This window comes from Neophocaena asiaeorientalis, unplaced genomic scaffold (genome assembly GCF_003031525.2).
Source record: "Neophocaena asiaeorientalis asiaeorientalis breed wild unplaced genomic scaffold, Neophocaena_asiaeorientalis_V1.1 scaffold254, whole genome shotgun sequence".
Lineage (NCBI taxonomy): Eukaryota > Metazoa > Chordata > Mammalia > Artiodactyla > Phocoenidae > Neophocaena > Neophocaena asiaeorientalis.
This window is the reverse complement of record NW_020174705.1, coordinates 2,678,732-2,692,999: the sequence shown is the minus strand read 5'-3', so window position 1 is coordinate 2,692,999 and position 14,268 is coordinate 2,678,732. Positions and strand designations below refer to the sequence as shown.

Here is a 14,268-nt window from a genome sequence, read left to right as displayed (position 1 = left end):
CCCGGACGCCCCCGGGACCGCCACCCCCACCCCCATGCCACTCACTGGAAAGACCCGCCGCGGGGTCCCGAGTCTCACACCCCGTCCAGATCAGAGAACTGCCTCCCGGAGCCCCAGACTCACGTCCCAGTGCAGACAGCAGCTGGGAAGATGCCCCGGCGAGGGGGTTTAGGTAGGGAGCAAAAGGATGAAGGAGGAAGTTGAGGAAACTCAGGGAGCCCTCAGAGGACACTCCCCGCCCCGCGCTGCCGTTGCCACTGCTGTGACCTGGGTCACGGCCCCTCCATGTCCGCTGAGCACACCCAGACACCAGACTTCAGTGACCAGGCCCGATCTGGCCACTCAAGTCCAACTGGGATCTGGGTCCGCCACCCCCTGGGTCTGCCACATGATCCATCCTCACAGGCCCTGACCCCACACCAGCTCTACCAGGGATTCCGTTTCTGCCATAAAATGACCAGAAAAAGCAAACTGGGCTCCTCGGGGATTTGAAGCCAAAGTGAGGGTAAGAACTTCTCCACAGGGACCTTCCTCTGCAGTTCGCAATTCCTGTTCACTGGACAAATGCCCAACTGAAGGCAGGCCCTAGACTGAGGGCATGGGTAGAGGGGAGCAGACGCCGCGAGCCAAAGGGGGTTAAGGCAGGCCTGAGGGAGGGACACCACTGACACAGAAGAGGACTTTGCAGAGGAAATCACCTGCTGGTGGAGGCAGTAGTGCTTTCCCCTCAAGAAAAGGGAAGTCTTAAAAGGCTCCGGCTAGGGAGCTGGCCAGGGAGCCTGGTTACCCCGGTTGACCCCCACCAGGCCTCAGGGGTGGGAGAGGCCTCCCTGGACATCCAAGTGGGGCCTGGGGTTCTGTGCAGGAAACCCACTTGCTCGGGGACTTGAGAGTCAGGAGGCATGAAAGGGGCACCCAGCATGCACGACCCTGGGCTTAACTGGAGAAACCCAAGCGTTTAGGTCAGAGAAGAGGCCCACCAGCCCCCTGCCCCCTCTGCATGTTCTGGGAAGATCTGGCTCTTCGGCAGCTCACCTGGCAGGGGCTCTGTGCCATAATCCCCTGGGCCTGGGATCAGGAAGCTCTTCCCAGATTGGGGGACCTGAAATTTCAACCAAAGCCTCAGTCCCTGCCTGTGTCACACATGTCTTTTCTTTTCTGTATTCTGATTCTTTGATGTCTAGAGCCTTGCTGACTCTGGAGGGAATGCCCCTCCCAAGGTTGACCAATTCTAGGAGACAGTAAACAATTCCTCTGCCAGCAGGCATTTCAGATACAAACCAACCAATCCAGAGTCCACAACCACCTGTTTTATCAGACTCTTACATTCTGGGCCACAACCCATCTGCCAGAATCACCTCAAGGCTGGGAAACAGAAAACTAGGGACAGCACCTATGCCCTAGAGCCCAGTGAAATTATTCAAACTAACCCATTTAAACCTGTTTTCCCTGCCTCACCTGTTTCACCTTTCGTGAAACCACAATAAAGCCTCTTTTGCCCACATTTTCTTCTCATTCCTTCCACCTCCTGACTGACTCTGGGGCTTCCCCTGTGCCCCCCTCCCCCAACGTGGAGGCGTGCCCCCTCCTCTTGGAAACTGTAACAAGCCATCTTCTCAATGGCTGGATCTGTTGGCCTCAGAGAATAATAATAAAACCTATGTAAACATTGCCGTTCTTCCAACTTGGAGAAGAGACCCCGTGTCTAGAGCACCGCCCTCTGGACACCTGTGGAGACCCCAGGTCCTTCGCGGTCCCCATGCTCAGTCTCCGATGCGGTTTCCTTCCTTCCCTTGGTCGTGGAAGGCCCTTTGGCAGCCCCTCAAGTAGGAAAAAGACGTTGAAACGTGGGCTTGTCCGGAATTTGAATTTATGACCCAAAGCAAAAATACATGCCCAGACCAAGTTACATCGTTCTCCAGGTCCAGGGACCGTCTGGCACACAGACCTGGTCTCCAGCGAGTGGAGACAGAAGTGTTTGCCCCCGCCCCGTTCGGGCTCCTTCCCCCACCGCCAGGCCTCCAGGCCAGTCCCGGAGCCCCGAGGACGAAGCCTCCGGCCTGGAAACGCCCGCCCCAAGCGGAGCGATGGCCACTTGGCAGCACGGAACTGGGCGCAGCCCGATCGGATCGCGGAAGGCGGGGACCAAGATCCTCTCGCTTAGGACTCCGTAGAGCTCCGGAGTCTTCAGCCCGAAAACTGGGGATGTCTGAAGAAAAGGAAGTGGGGCTCAACCAGAATTTGAACTCGCGACTTCTCGCACGCCAAAACGAGAATCATACCCCTAGACCAACCAGCCGGCGTCTGAATAACTCCTGACGTCTGTCTTTGGAAGCCTGAGACCGCGGCTCCGCCCTCCGATCCTGGGCAGAGCTCTGGCGGCCGGGCCCCGCAGGAACTTGCGCCGGAGGAGGTTTCGGTTTCGATTCCAGAAGAAGAAGAGTTGCAGCGCTGCCGGAACCTCACGGAGAGGGTACTCCCGCACACTAGGGCCCTAGAGCCGCAGAGCCAGACTCCCCCAGGCCACGAGGGCCACCCAGTCTCCAACAGCTAGAGGAGGGGACGGGCGACCAGGAAGAGGAGGGAGTCCCTGTGGCCCGGGTGAGTGTGAAAGTCTCCCAGGCCAGAAATTTCACCCAATATGGGACACAAATCCAAGACCTCGAGAATGAGACTCTGCCACCTCCCAACCGGCCAGTCCGGGTGAGCCTCGAGCATCTCGGGGTCCCTCTTGGCCTGAGCTCGGCCCCAGAAAACCCTCACAGTTCTGGAACCCTCATGTAGAGGTCAGAACTGGGGTTGGTGCGCGCTTCTTCCTGAACGGCGCTGCCCCGCTAGCAAGGAGTCCAGCATCCACCTGGAAAGGAAGGCCTCCCTGGCTTGTCCCCGAGGCGAGGCCGTGGAGCCTTCCTGATTTGCTTCAGGCTACTCGTCGAAAAGAGGGCTGAGAGTTTGATGATGAGAAATCGTCCCTTATTGGAACCCGACACCTCCCACAACCTAAGCGAGGATCACACTGTGATCCTTACTAGTCTCTAGTGATACCCAACCACGTGCCCTTGCCCCCGACTTTCCAGCTCCCTGGAGCTGCTGGGACTACACAGACCCACGGCCGGACAGCAGACAGGAACTTGTTGGGGCTCTCGTCCTCTGCTGAAAGGACCCGAGAATTCAGCACTCCAGTGCCCAAGATGCAGTGTGCACAGGATCCAGGGTTTGTCCCTACCATTTTTAGGACAGTAAAGTTCTGAAGAAATACAACTAGTTTGTGAGGAGTATCCTTTTCTAACCTTGCCTGGCTAGCTCAATCGGTACAGCATGAGACTCTTAATCTCAGGGTTGTGGGTTCGAGCCCCACGTTAGACATGACTTTTGCCCTCAGGGCTTGGCTTCACAGATAAGCAGAGATGATATTACAGAAGTGGCCAGATCCATATAAACTAAGCCTCTTCCAAAGGAGGATCTGTTGCTGGTCCAGGGAGGCCGGCATGTGGCCACCAACCTCGAATCTCACCGGAGCAACTTGCTTTTGTCTCATTAATATTTTATTATATACGTTTTGGAATTTAAAAGTTGAAACGTACTCCACAGTTCCAGATACAGCACTCAGAGTGGGTCAGGAGCCCCTCTGAGAGGTTCCTTTTCTAAGAACTTTCTTGAAATTCCCGCGATCGGGGCAAGTGCTTATCAGGCCAAGAATTATCGCCCAAAGTAGGACTTGAACCCATTCAGTCTCAGTTCTACACGCGGAACGAGAGCTACAACAGGAGACTTGGAAATGGATTTTCAGCTAACTCTGGCCCTAAGCAGGGACCTACGTGATGCTCCATCCGGGGGTGTTCCCCACCCAGGACCCTCGCCTCCCCCAACCCTGTGTGTCCCCACGTGCATTTGCTTCAGTTTTCCTCCCTCCTGAGACAGAGATGTAGCAGGGAAGGGAGCCCCTCATCTGGCCGTTATTCCTGTCCCAGCCCCTCTCCCCTTTCTAAAGTAGAAAGAAAGTTGGAAATCATGGGCTACTCCAAGTAGAGGTTGGGTGTCCCTCTCCTCGAGAGGCAGCAGTGAGGGAAATGTGAGTTCCTTTCTTGGGGTGGGGTAGGGGAACCAGAAGGGTTAGCAACACCGGCCCTGAGGCTCTCGTGATGTTGGGTCATCTGGGTATCCAGGTTTCCAAGGTGGGGGTCAACGGGGGGCAGGAGAGGGCTTGGCAGTGGGGAGGAGCCTGCCAGGTTGTGTCCCTCTTGGTGCCTGGATTGGGGCACCCTACTCGTCCAAAAGAGAGAGAGACTATATTCATCAGAGTTCTGTTGTAGTCTATTTTTCTGGAGAACTCAGAGAGAGAGAGAGAAAGAGAGCGAGAGGAAGGGGAAAGTGAGGGAGAGATTGTGATTGATTGTAAAAATTGGCTCACATGATTGTGGGGATCCCAAAGTGAAATGTGCGGGGTGGGAATTCCATCAAGAGTCCATGTTGCAGACTGGAGTCAGAAGGCAGTCCAAGGCAAAATTCTATCCTCTTGGGGGTAATCTTAGTCTTCTCTCTTAAGACCTTCAAATGATTGGGAGAAGCCCACCCACATTATGGGAAGATAATTTGATTTACTCAACTCTACTGATTTAAATGTTAGTCACATCTAAAAAATACCTTCACAGCAACATCTAGACTGGTGTTTGACCAAACATCTGCGCACCATAGCCTGGCCAAATTCACACACAAAATTACCCATCACAGGGTCCTGTCAAAGTGCTGGGCTTCCTTCCAGACTTGTGGTTGCCAAGGGGGAGGAGGGTAGGGAAGGGATCGATTGGGAGTTAGAGGTTAGCCAATGCAAACTATTATATATAGACTGGATAAACAACAAGGTCCTACTGTGTAGCACAGGGAACTATATTCAATAGTCTGTGATAAACCATAATGGAAAAGAATTTTTAAAAGAATGTATATATGTATAACTGAATTGCTTTGCTGTACAGCAGAAACTAACACAACATTGTAAATCAACTATACTTCAATTTTTTTAAAAGTGCTGAGCTTCCTTCCTAATAATAGGAGAGACAAGGTACAAAAGCTTACCTTCTACTTTGGATGTGTCCCAGTAGGCACCAGACCAGAAAACAGTACCTCCCAAGCTTCTCAGAGATGCTGGTGCGTCTCCTCAACCATGCAAGTCTTATTGCCTCCGTGAATAGCATTTCCTGCAGTCACTGCCAAGATCCATAGTCTGTTCCACTGCAGCATGCCATAGAGCCATGCTGGCAAGCCAGTATCTCTGTCCCTTCTGATTCCTTCTTTCACAGTTTGCCATGGCATTTCTGGCAATTCTACTTCATTTAATGTAGGCCATTGCTTTTTCCATCCTTCCAAGAGCCATGCCAGCTGAGTATCACAACCAGTTTGAGGGACCACGCCAGGCGTTAAGTTCTGTGTCATGAAAGAGTGTCCCATATGATAATCTCTCCTTTTTCCAGCTTTTTATTCTCCTCACCCAGATCCAGGACCGTCAGGATCCACTCCGGGCAGACTCTCCAGGTCACCGCTGACACGTCATCCAGGTCCTACAGAAGCAGTCCCAGTACTTTCCCAGTTGAGTCATGCTGGGATGTGACCCTAGTATTTGGTATGGTGGCCTGGAGGGGAAGTTGGAGCAGGTCTGAAGTGACCAAATGTTTTGTAAAATACCTGCTTCATTTGAGGTTCCTCCTAGTTTCCAGGCAAGGGGGTGGAGGCCTGGGCCCCCACAGCAGGCCCTGAGAGTTCAAGGCTCTCAATGCAGCTACCCAGATATATCCATTCCAAGTTTGATGGCCCCGAGCGTTCAAGGTTCTCAATGCAGCTACTCAGATATCCCCATTGCAAGTTTGAGGGTCCCATTTCTTCCCTATCAGCACCCTGACATTGGTCCTGGAAATTTGCTGAGACTGAGAATTCAAGTCTGCCTCAAGGCCTGCTTCTGAGCCTGGCCTTCAGCTTTATCGGCCCTTCAGCTGTAGAAGATGTAGGTTGCTTTCAATGCTGCCAGAGCAGCCTCTGATGTTCACACTGCTTTGAATTGGTGATTAGTCCACAGGAGGCTGTCATTCTCGGGTTTCAATGCATTAAAGACATTGAAACATTTTTGTTTCAATGCGTCAACACATTAATTCCACAATGCTTACAATGATCACATTTCCACTGTATCTCCAAAATGCCAGAGACATGGGGTGAGCTCCCTCCCATACAGCCATCCCAGTTCAACGGGGACAAAAGGCTTAATAATTGCATGGCTCCAGCATACCCGGGTCTCTCAGAAGTCTACCTACCACCAGTGATGTTCTCCTTGGTGCCAGGCAGCCAGAAGGTGATTCAACCTTGGAATCTTGTAACCGAGCAGGACCCTATGGGGCCTTCCAGGGACAGATCCCCCCATGTCCTCCGCCTGCCCTCATCTGTAGAAAACATTAGCCTCCTAGGTCTTCCCCAAGTTCCAAAGAATAAATTTAATCAGAGAAGTGAGAAAATGCAGAAAGAAAGGAAAACAGTCAAGCAAGACAGTGGTTTAGCCATTAAACAAAGTCAATCACCTTTAGCTCCTCCTCAAGGGCTGATAATATTCTGAGCTGTTTTGCAGAGCCCGAAACCCTCACCAGGTGGTAGAAGTTAACTGTAGATTGCCCAAAAGCAGGTATGTAGACCCCAGACCGGTTGGAACCAGAAGGTTGATGGTGTTGCCTCCCAATTACCTCACCACCAACCAATCAGAAGAATGTCCATGAGCTGATCACACACCCCCACAACCCCCATCCCTCACCTTGTCTTTAAAAACCTTTCCCTGAAAGCCATCTGGGGAGTTCGGGCCTTTCGAACGCTCGCTTACTGGGCTCCTTGCGCGATGCCTGCAATAAACGCTGCACTTTCCTTCACCACCACCCGGTGTCAGTAGATTGGCTTTATTGCACAAAGCTGAGCAGACCCAAGTTTGGTTCGGTAACATTCTCATTCTTAGAGTCTGTTTCCAACTATTTTAGGACAAGTTTCCAGGGATTTTTGTGTAATCAGTTCATGAAGGGAACACTCTGAGGAGGCATCTGTAAGGAAGCAGGGGAAGCAGGATAGACCCGTGGGCCAGTATTTAAACTTTTATCCCTCAGCTTCAAACTCACCCTGTAGACCCCACTTAGTGACAGAGTAAGTCCTCTACATACGAACGAGTTTCATTCCAAGAGCACGTTCATAAGTCCAATTTGTTCCTAAGTCCAACAAAGTTAGCCTAGGTACCCAACTAATACAATCGGCTATGTAGTACTGTACTGTAATAGGTTTATAATACTTTTCGCACAAATAATATATAAAAAACACAAAAAGAAAACATTTTTAATCTTACGGTACAGTACCTTGAAAAGTACAGTAGTACCAGCTACTACTGCTGTTTTTATGCTTGCTTCCGGACATCCTGGGCTTGAGATAAAGACACTGTACTGCTGTCCTCTATACAGTACTGTACAGTAAAGTACACAAAAGCATAACCACTTGTATAGGATGCACGCATGTGACAATATACGCCAGACACGTGAACTAACTTACGTGATTAGACATGCGAACACACATTCGCATCTTTGAAAGTACGCAACTTGAAGGTTCGTATGTGGGGGACGGACTGTACTGCGCTTTGCCACAGGATCTGTGTCATATTTTGCCGATAGGAGGCACTCGAGAGGCTGAAAGGCTGGCGGAGGAAGAAGGGACTCTACTTCCTGTTTGCTTCCCGTTCCTACTGCCACCCACCCCACCCAGCCTCACTTTTTTATTCCTGTAATAGTAGTTATTTCCAGAAATGGCAGCTGAATCCAGCTTGTTTTCCCAGCACTCACAGAACCACCCTCATCATGGCTCATGAGAGACACCTGCGCAAGCTGACGGAGGCCACCCCCCCCCCCTCAGGCGTCTGGGGACGCCAGTCCCAGGGGACGCTCCTCTGAGCTCAGCTGAGCTGCTCCTCTTTTCCAGAGATTGGTGTTTTTTTGTTTTTGTTTTTATTTTTGCGTTACGGGCCTCTCACCGTTGTGGCCTCTCCTGTTGCAGAGCACGGGCTCCGGACGCGCAGGCTCAGCGGCCATGGCTCACGGGCCCAGTCGCTCCGCGGCATGTGGGATCTTCCCGGACCGGGGCACGAACCTGTGTCCCCTGCAACGGCAGGCGGACTCTCAACCACTGAGCCACCAGGGAAGCCCCAGAGATTGGTTTTTAAGCTCCACAATTTCTCTCCAAGCTTCTAACTTTTAATAATCCCAACCTCTTCCCGTGGTCCTCCAGCCCCATGGGTGGTAGCTGCTTTCTCACGGTTCCCTTCTGCCTTCTCAACTGCCTCCTTAACAATGCTTTTTACATAGTTACCAGTTTTCATTAGTCTTACAGTAACAAATAGGTTTTCTTACCCTCCCCCAGCTTTATTGAGGTATAATTGACAAATAAAAATGATATATATTGAAGGTGTATAACGTGAGGATTTGATATATCTATACCTCGTGAAATGATTACCACAATCAAGCTAATTAACACATCCATCACTTCACAAAGTTACCTTCTGTGTGTGCGTGTGTGTGTTGAGAATACTTAAGATCTACTCTTAGCAGTTTGAAGTTAACAATACGGTATTATTAACTATAATCACCATACTGTACATTAGATCCCCACAACTTATTCGTCTTATAATTAAAAGCTTGTATCCTTGTACCAACCTCTCCCCCATTACCCCCACCCGCCAACGGATGGGTTTTTTGACTGCTGCGTGGACCCTGGTTTGGTAATGAATTTGGGCTTGAGCTCCTTGCCAATGGGAAATGGGATACTGGTGACTCGTGGCATGCAAGGGCATCGTTATCAAGCCGCCTATCACCTGGTTGATTATGATGAAGTGCCGACTGAAGCAAGTGCCCTGGGAGACCACTTGGCTGCTGCACTTGACTCTTATGGCAGTAAAGGTGACTACAAGGACTGTGGCATGGAAAGGATTCTCTTGGGTGCATCCGTTTGCTTCAAGAAAGAAAATGACAAGATCAGGCCTTTAAATTTTCAGCCTAAGTCATGTTCAGAGATCCAGGGACGTTTTCTGGCAGCCATAAAATAATCATATAGCTGCAGGGCTAACATTGCTGAAAATCAAACACATAATCAAATGAAGTATGTTGTGGAATGACAATGTAAGTTGAGTTCATAGACTTGGGAGATCTTCCATGTGGAAGAAACAGCATTGATTATGAAGGAGTGGAGCCGAAGCCTGGGGACATCTAGGTAGGCTCAGACCTAGTTGAGAATCTTGAACCCCTGAGTCATTTGGAGCCTCCCTTGCCAGTGAAAGCAGCCTGTCCTCTGATATCTGAGAAGAGTAGCCTTCCTGTGTTTGAATATCCTATAATAATCTCACCTGGAGCATGGCAGGTGAGACAGGGGATGACGGTTCTCCTCAAAGCCCACACCAGCCAGCCTTGTTACCCCCTAACACTGGTTGCCCTATAACTACGATCAGATCAGCATGCTGTAGGAGAAGGACAAAGTCTGGCCTGGGAGGAAATCATTCATATGCCAAAAGAATTGCAAATTTTGTTCATTTATGCCAGCAGAGAACTAGGGAATGTGTGTGGGAATGGACCCAAGGATGTTAGAATAAGGAGGATGGGATTTTTGCAACTGGTGACATTATTTCTCTGGGTGCACTTCCCAGCAAGCCTGTATCTAATGTGTTATCTTGTGCAGCTGAATGTGGCTCTGCCAGTTTTCTTAGTTGGTTGGCTAAGCATGGAACTCAATGGTGGCCTATGTTTAAGGAGATTAAGGAGATTAAGATTCAAGAATGTTCCTGGCATCATGTAGAGAAAGGAATCCAAAGACTCTGTGAGACAGAAATGCTGGAACGGGTCTATCATACATGAAAAGCACACCCACCACCCCACTGAGAGGGCCCCAGGGACATTCCCTTCAACAAGGCATTGAGAAACGTTGGTGAGGGAAGCACCAGCAGCCTTGGATAGCTCTGTGGTCGCTGTTCTCTGCAGGCCACATGTGACGGTGGGAGATGCTGCATTGAGATGAGGTCCCTGGTTTGAGTAGGGATGATGGGACCTCAGGTGCTCGGGAAAGCAGAAGTAAGGCCAGAGCTGGAGGAACAGAAGAGTCCCATCCATGGTTTTTAAAAATAAGAGAACTATGTGTATATATGACAAAGCCTCAGCGGCCACCTCCTCTTTGGGCATGTGGTAAAGGAGGCTTCTGATTTTACTCCACCATGTCCTGCAGTTTGGGAGATGTTTACCTTGAGGATGAAGGCATGGATTAAAAAGAGAGAAAACTTTATTATGGGCAAAATCTGAAAACGCACACATCTTTATCAGAAAAGTAAACCTTGTCCAACTTCGCTATAGGGTGGCATCTAGCTAAACCCCAGGGCCCCTTAATTTCCCACTAGGGTAAGTAGACAGCTAGCTTCATTTCATTTTTCCTCTGGCAGAAAGTTTAAAATGCTACTTCCCGTACCCCGGGTGGGACTCGAACCCACAATCCCTGGCTTAGGAGGCCAATGCCTTATCCATTAGGCCACCGGGGCTGATGAGGAACGTTTTACAACAGTCCTAAACCAGTCTTTCTGTCACCTCCCCGCGGTTCCTGCACATTACGCACAGCCTCCCGGCTCCAGCTCGGCGGGTCCTTAGTCCCCTTGACGTCCATATTCGGCGGGTGCATCCTCTTAGATCCCGCCGGTTCCCGAGCATCCTGGGGCTCGGGAGAGATCGCACACGCGCGGATGGAGCTGAGGTACGATCCTCGCTTAGGATGTAGGAAGTCTGCGGGTCAAGTCCCGGAGGAGCCCTTTCCCCATCTTTTTAGGAGAATCCGAGTCCTGGGATAATTAACATCAAGAAGGCGTTCGAGGGGGCAGGAACGCGCCCGCGGCGGTGCGGACGGCCGGGCCATGGCCGAGAAGTTCGACCACCTGGAGGAGCGCCCGGAGAAGTTCGTGGAGAACATCCGGCAGCTCGGCATCATCGTCAGCGACTTCCAGCCCAGCAGCCAGGCCGGGCTCAACCAGAAGCTGAATTTTATTGTTACTGGCTTACAGGATATCGATAAGTGCAGACAGCAACTTCATGATATTACTGTCCCTTTAGAAGTTTTTGAATACATAGATCAAGGTCGAAATCCCCAACTCTATACCAAAGAGTGCCTGGAGAGGGCTCTGGCTAAAAATGAACAAGTTAAAGGCAAGATTGACACAATGAAGAAATTTAAAAGCCTGTTGATTCAAGAACTTTCTAAAGTATTTCCTGAGGACCTGGCTAAGTACTGGAGCATCCGGGGGGAAGACCATCCTCCTTCCTAACTCCCTCCTCCGTCTGTCTGAAGATCCTCCTAGCCCTGCACGAGTGGCCATGACCTTCAGGCAGCCTTGACTGAGCGGCACCAATGCTGTTTCCTGGGCCCATCCTCCCGCCACCTTGTCCTCGTCGTTGGCCTCTGGGGACGCCAGGGCCTGGAGGGCATGCGGGGCTGTGCCACCAGCTGCCCCCTCTCCCTAACGCGCTCTGTTTGGTCCTCTAGCTCTCAGGGGACTGGTGATCACACAACTTTGAGTGCGATGTGTATGATTCTCCATGGCCAAATAGTCTTGGAAATATTAAATATGATAGGTAAAGTAAAAGTTTAAAAAAATTATACCTAATAGTTTTATTTTAATATACTTTCTGGTTTTTTTTTCTTTCTTTTATGGTGTCAAAGAAAGCTAAACAAAAAAACAAAAGGAAAACTTGGTTTAATATAAGTACTTTAAATTCGTTTTGTATTTTATATTTTTAAGTATAGTGCATAAAGAATGTGTTCAATGGAACTGTGTTTCCATAGATTTCAGTTAGTCTAATAAAATAAAGTCTTTAAGTACTTAAAAAAAAAAAAGGAGTTCGTTATGCAAAATGTGGGAGCGGAAGGGAGAGAGGCAACAGCCGGGAGCTTGGGAAAAGTGTCGGTCGCTATCTTCATCCTCCTCCCTACGTTGCCCCTTAGACCAAAAGTGTTTCCTGGTTCCAAGTCTGTGCAGTTTTTAGCAGAGCCCAATGGCCTTAGGTCTTTGTCCTAAGGATGCTCCGTAATGGCTCTGTATCTGCCCGGCCAGCTCAGTTGGTAGAGAGTGAAACTAGTATCAGAGGACCCAGCGTTTACTTTCCCACCAGAAGATGGGTATTCTTTGCCATCTCTAAAGTATTTGTCTTACTGTGGCTACCAGAGGCGGGGTGGAGGGTGGCGTGGGGGGAATTAGATGAAGGTAGTCAAAAGGTACAAACTTCCAGTTATAAGTAAGTACTAGAGGTGTAGTATTCAACGTGATAAAGAGAATTAACATTGCTGTACGTTATAAGAGTTAATCCTAAGAGTTAAGACAGAAAATCCTATGAGTTCTCATCACAGGTTGATGAATGGTCACTAAACCTGTGATAAGCATTTCATGATGTATGTAAGTCAAATCATTATGCTGTACATCTTAAACTTATACAGTGCTGTATGTCAATTATATCTCAATAAAAGTAGGGAAAATAATAAAAATGTTTATCTTAATGAAGTTTCTCTTTTTATTTATAAGCCCTTAGTAAACCACTGAGACATCACAAAAACGATAAAGGAGATGGTGACACTCCTCATGACCCCAAGGTCACCTGCGCCCACTGTAGGGGTACACGCTCAGCTGCCATTCCCCCAGCGTTTTCCCTGGTGGGAGGAGGTCCCATCACTTTGGTCATTCCGCTTAGCCAGAATCCCTTGGTAAGAACTCGGTTCCACAGGTAGAGTCGTTTTTTCCAGGTAAAATGATGACTGAATCCTGGGCATATTCTTTACATTTAAATTTTTAAAAAAACATTCACACTAATCATTTAAGGGTATACTCTCACTGCAAGAAATCGAAATAATCTATTAATTTCTTTTCACATTTTTTATTGTGGTAAAATATACGCTTAAGGTTAAATTTGCCATTTTAACCATTTTTAACTGTACAATTTACTGGCATCAGTTACATTTACAATATTGTGCAAGCATCATTACTATCTATTTCCAAAACTTCTTCATCACAATAATCTATTATATTTTTAAATGCCCCTGTCCACTGACCCCTTGGGGGTGACCTACCCGTGCAAAAATTCAACCCCTCATCTGTCGGAGTTCTCGTCGTCTGAACTATATTCATGCAGCCAGTCCCGTGTGGGCTCCCGGCACTCACGGCCGGTGGACTTCAGAGTCAGCATTCCGTCTGGATCTGAGCACTATAGGTCCTCACAGCGCCCTCGGGGCCTCCCAGGTGTCCCGAGCTACGCAGCTGCAGGTGCAGGGCTACGTCCGAGGGGCGGACATAGCCCGAAGATCCTAGGCCCGCGTAGGGAGCAGTCTGGAGAGAGGGAAAAGTGTTTGTTTTGTTTGTTACCCGGAGTAGAAAAAGCAATCTCCGCAACGACCACGAAGGGACTCGAACCCTCAATCTTCTGATCCGGAATCAGACGCCTTATCCATTAGGCCACGCGGCCTTGCCACTACTTCTCTTGCAGCTTTTCTCATAAAGCTTTCTCAGGCGCCTGTTCAATATGCCGTAATACGCATGCTCACACTGGCAAGGAGCCCCGCCCCTCGGGCTCGGTGTGAGCGGGGCTCCAAGCTGTGAGACTGAGCGCTACTGAGCACAGCCCAAGTGAGGGTTCAAGCCTGGGTGAGGCTGCCCAAGCCCCTCCTGTCCCGAGAGGCTCCTGATCTCTTCTCCCACGTGCTCCCGGCCCGCAGTGGGTCAGGAGTTGCCCTCTGCTCCCCCAGCCCCTTTGCTTCCCCTATCACAGCACTGCTAAACCTGCCATGCTCTGTTCCAGTCTTATGGCCCCAGAATGGACTCTGACTGCTGTATAGGCAGAGGCCCTGTCCGTGGCCCCAGCGTGGTGTGCAGGTGGGGTGCGCGTGCTGGGAGGATGGTGTGGACCCCGCGCTGCCCTTTCCCAGGACATCCAGCTCAGCCTAGCCCATGTTGGGTTTCTTAGAGCCGGAGGCTGCCCTGGCGCCTCCCCTGCTTCCCCTCCTCACCCAGTGGGCCCAGCCTCTGAAGTGCCAGGCACTCTGCATACATTATCTCACTTAGTGTCACAGCTCCCTGCGTGCAGGCGCTATTCACGTGTACAGCGATCATCATGTTTATTCCATGGCGGCTGAGCCTCCCGTGCTATCGCGCCGCTTTTAGATGAGGAAACCGAGGAGCGGATGGGGTCAGGGATGGCG

The 14,268-nt window shown here is 50.1% G+C and overlaps 3 non-coding genes and 1 pseudogene across 3 annotated transcripts; 2 read left to right on the top strand and 2 right to left on the bottom strand.

Moving 5' to 3' along the window:
- Positions 1-3,293: 3,293 nt before the first annotated feature.
- Positions 3,294-3,366, top strand: TRNAK-CUU (transfer RNA lysine (anticodon CUU)). Its single transcript has one exon. It is a non-coding gene; the product is annotated as a tRNA-Lys (tRNA).
- Positions 3,367-10,503: 7,137 nt separating this feature from the next.
- On the bottom strand, positions 10,504-10,576 carry TRNAR-CCU (transfer RNA arginine (anticodon CCU)). The gene has a single exon. It is a non-coding gene; the product is annotated as a tRNA-Arg (tRNA).
- A 366-nt stretch (positions 10,577-10,942) lies between these two features.
- On the top strand, positions 10,943-11,388 carry LOC112409421 (mediator of RNA polymerase II transcription subunit 10 pseudogene; annotated as a pseudogene).
- A 2,074-nt stretch (positions 11,389-13,462) lies between these two features.
- TRNAR-CCG (transfer RNA arginine (anticodon CCG)) lies at positions 13,463-13,535 on the bottom strand. Its single transcript has one exon. It is a non-coding gene; the product is annotated as a tRNA-Arg (tRNA).
- Between the last annotated feature and the right edge of the window lie 733 nt (positions 13,536-14,268).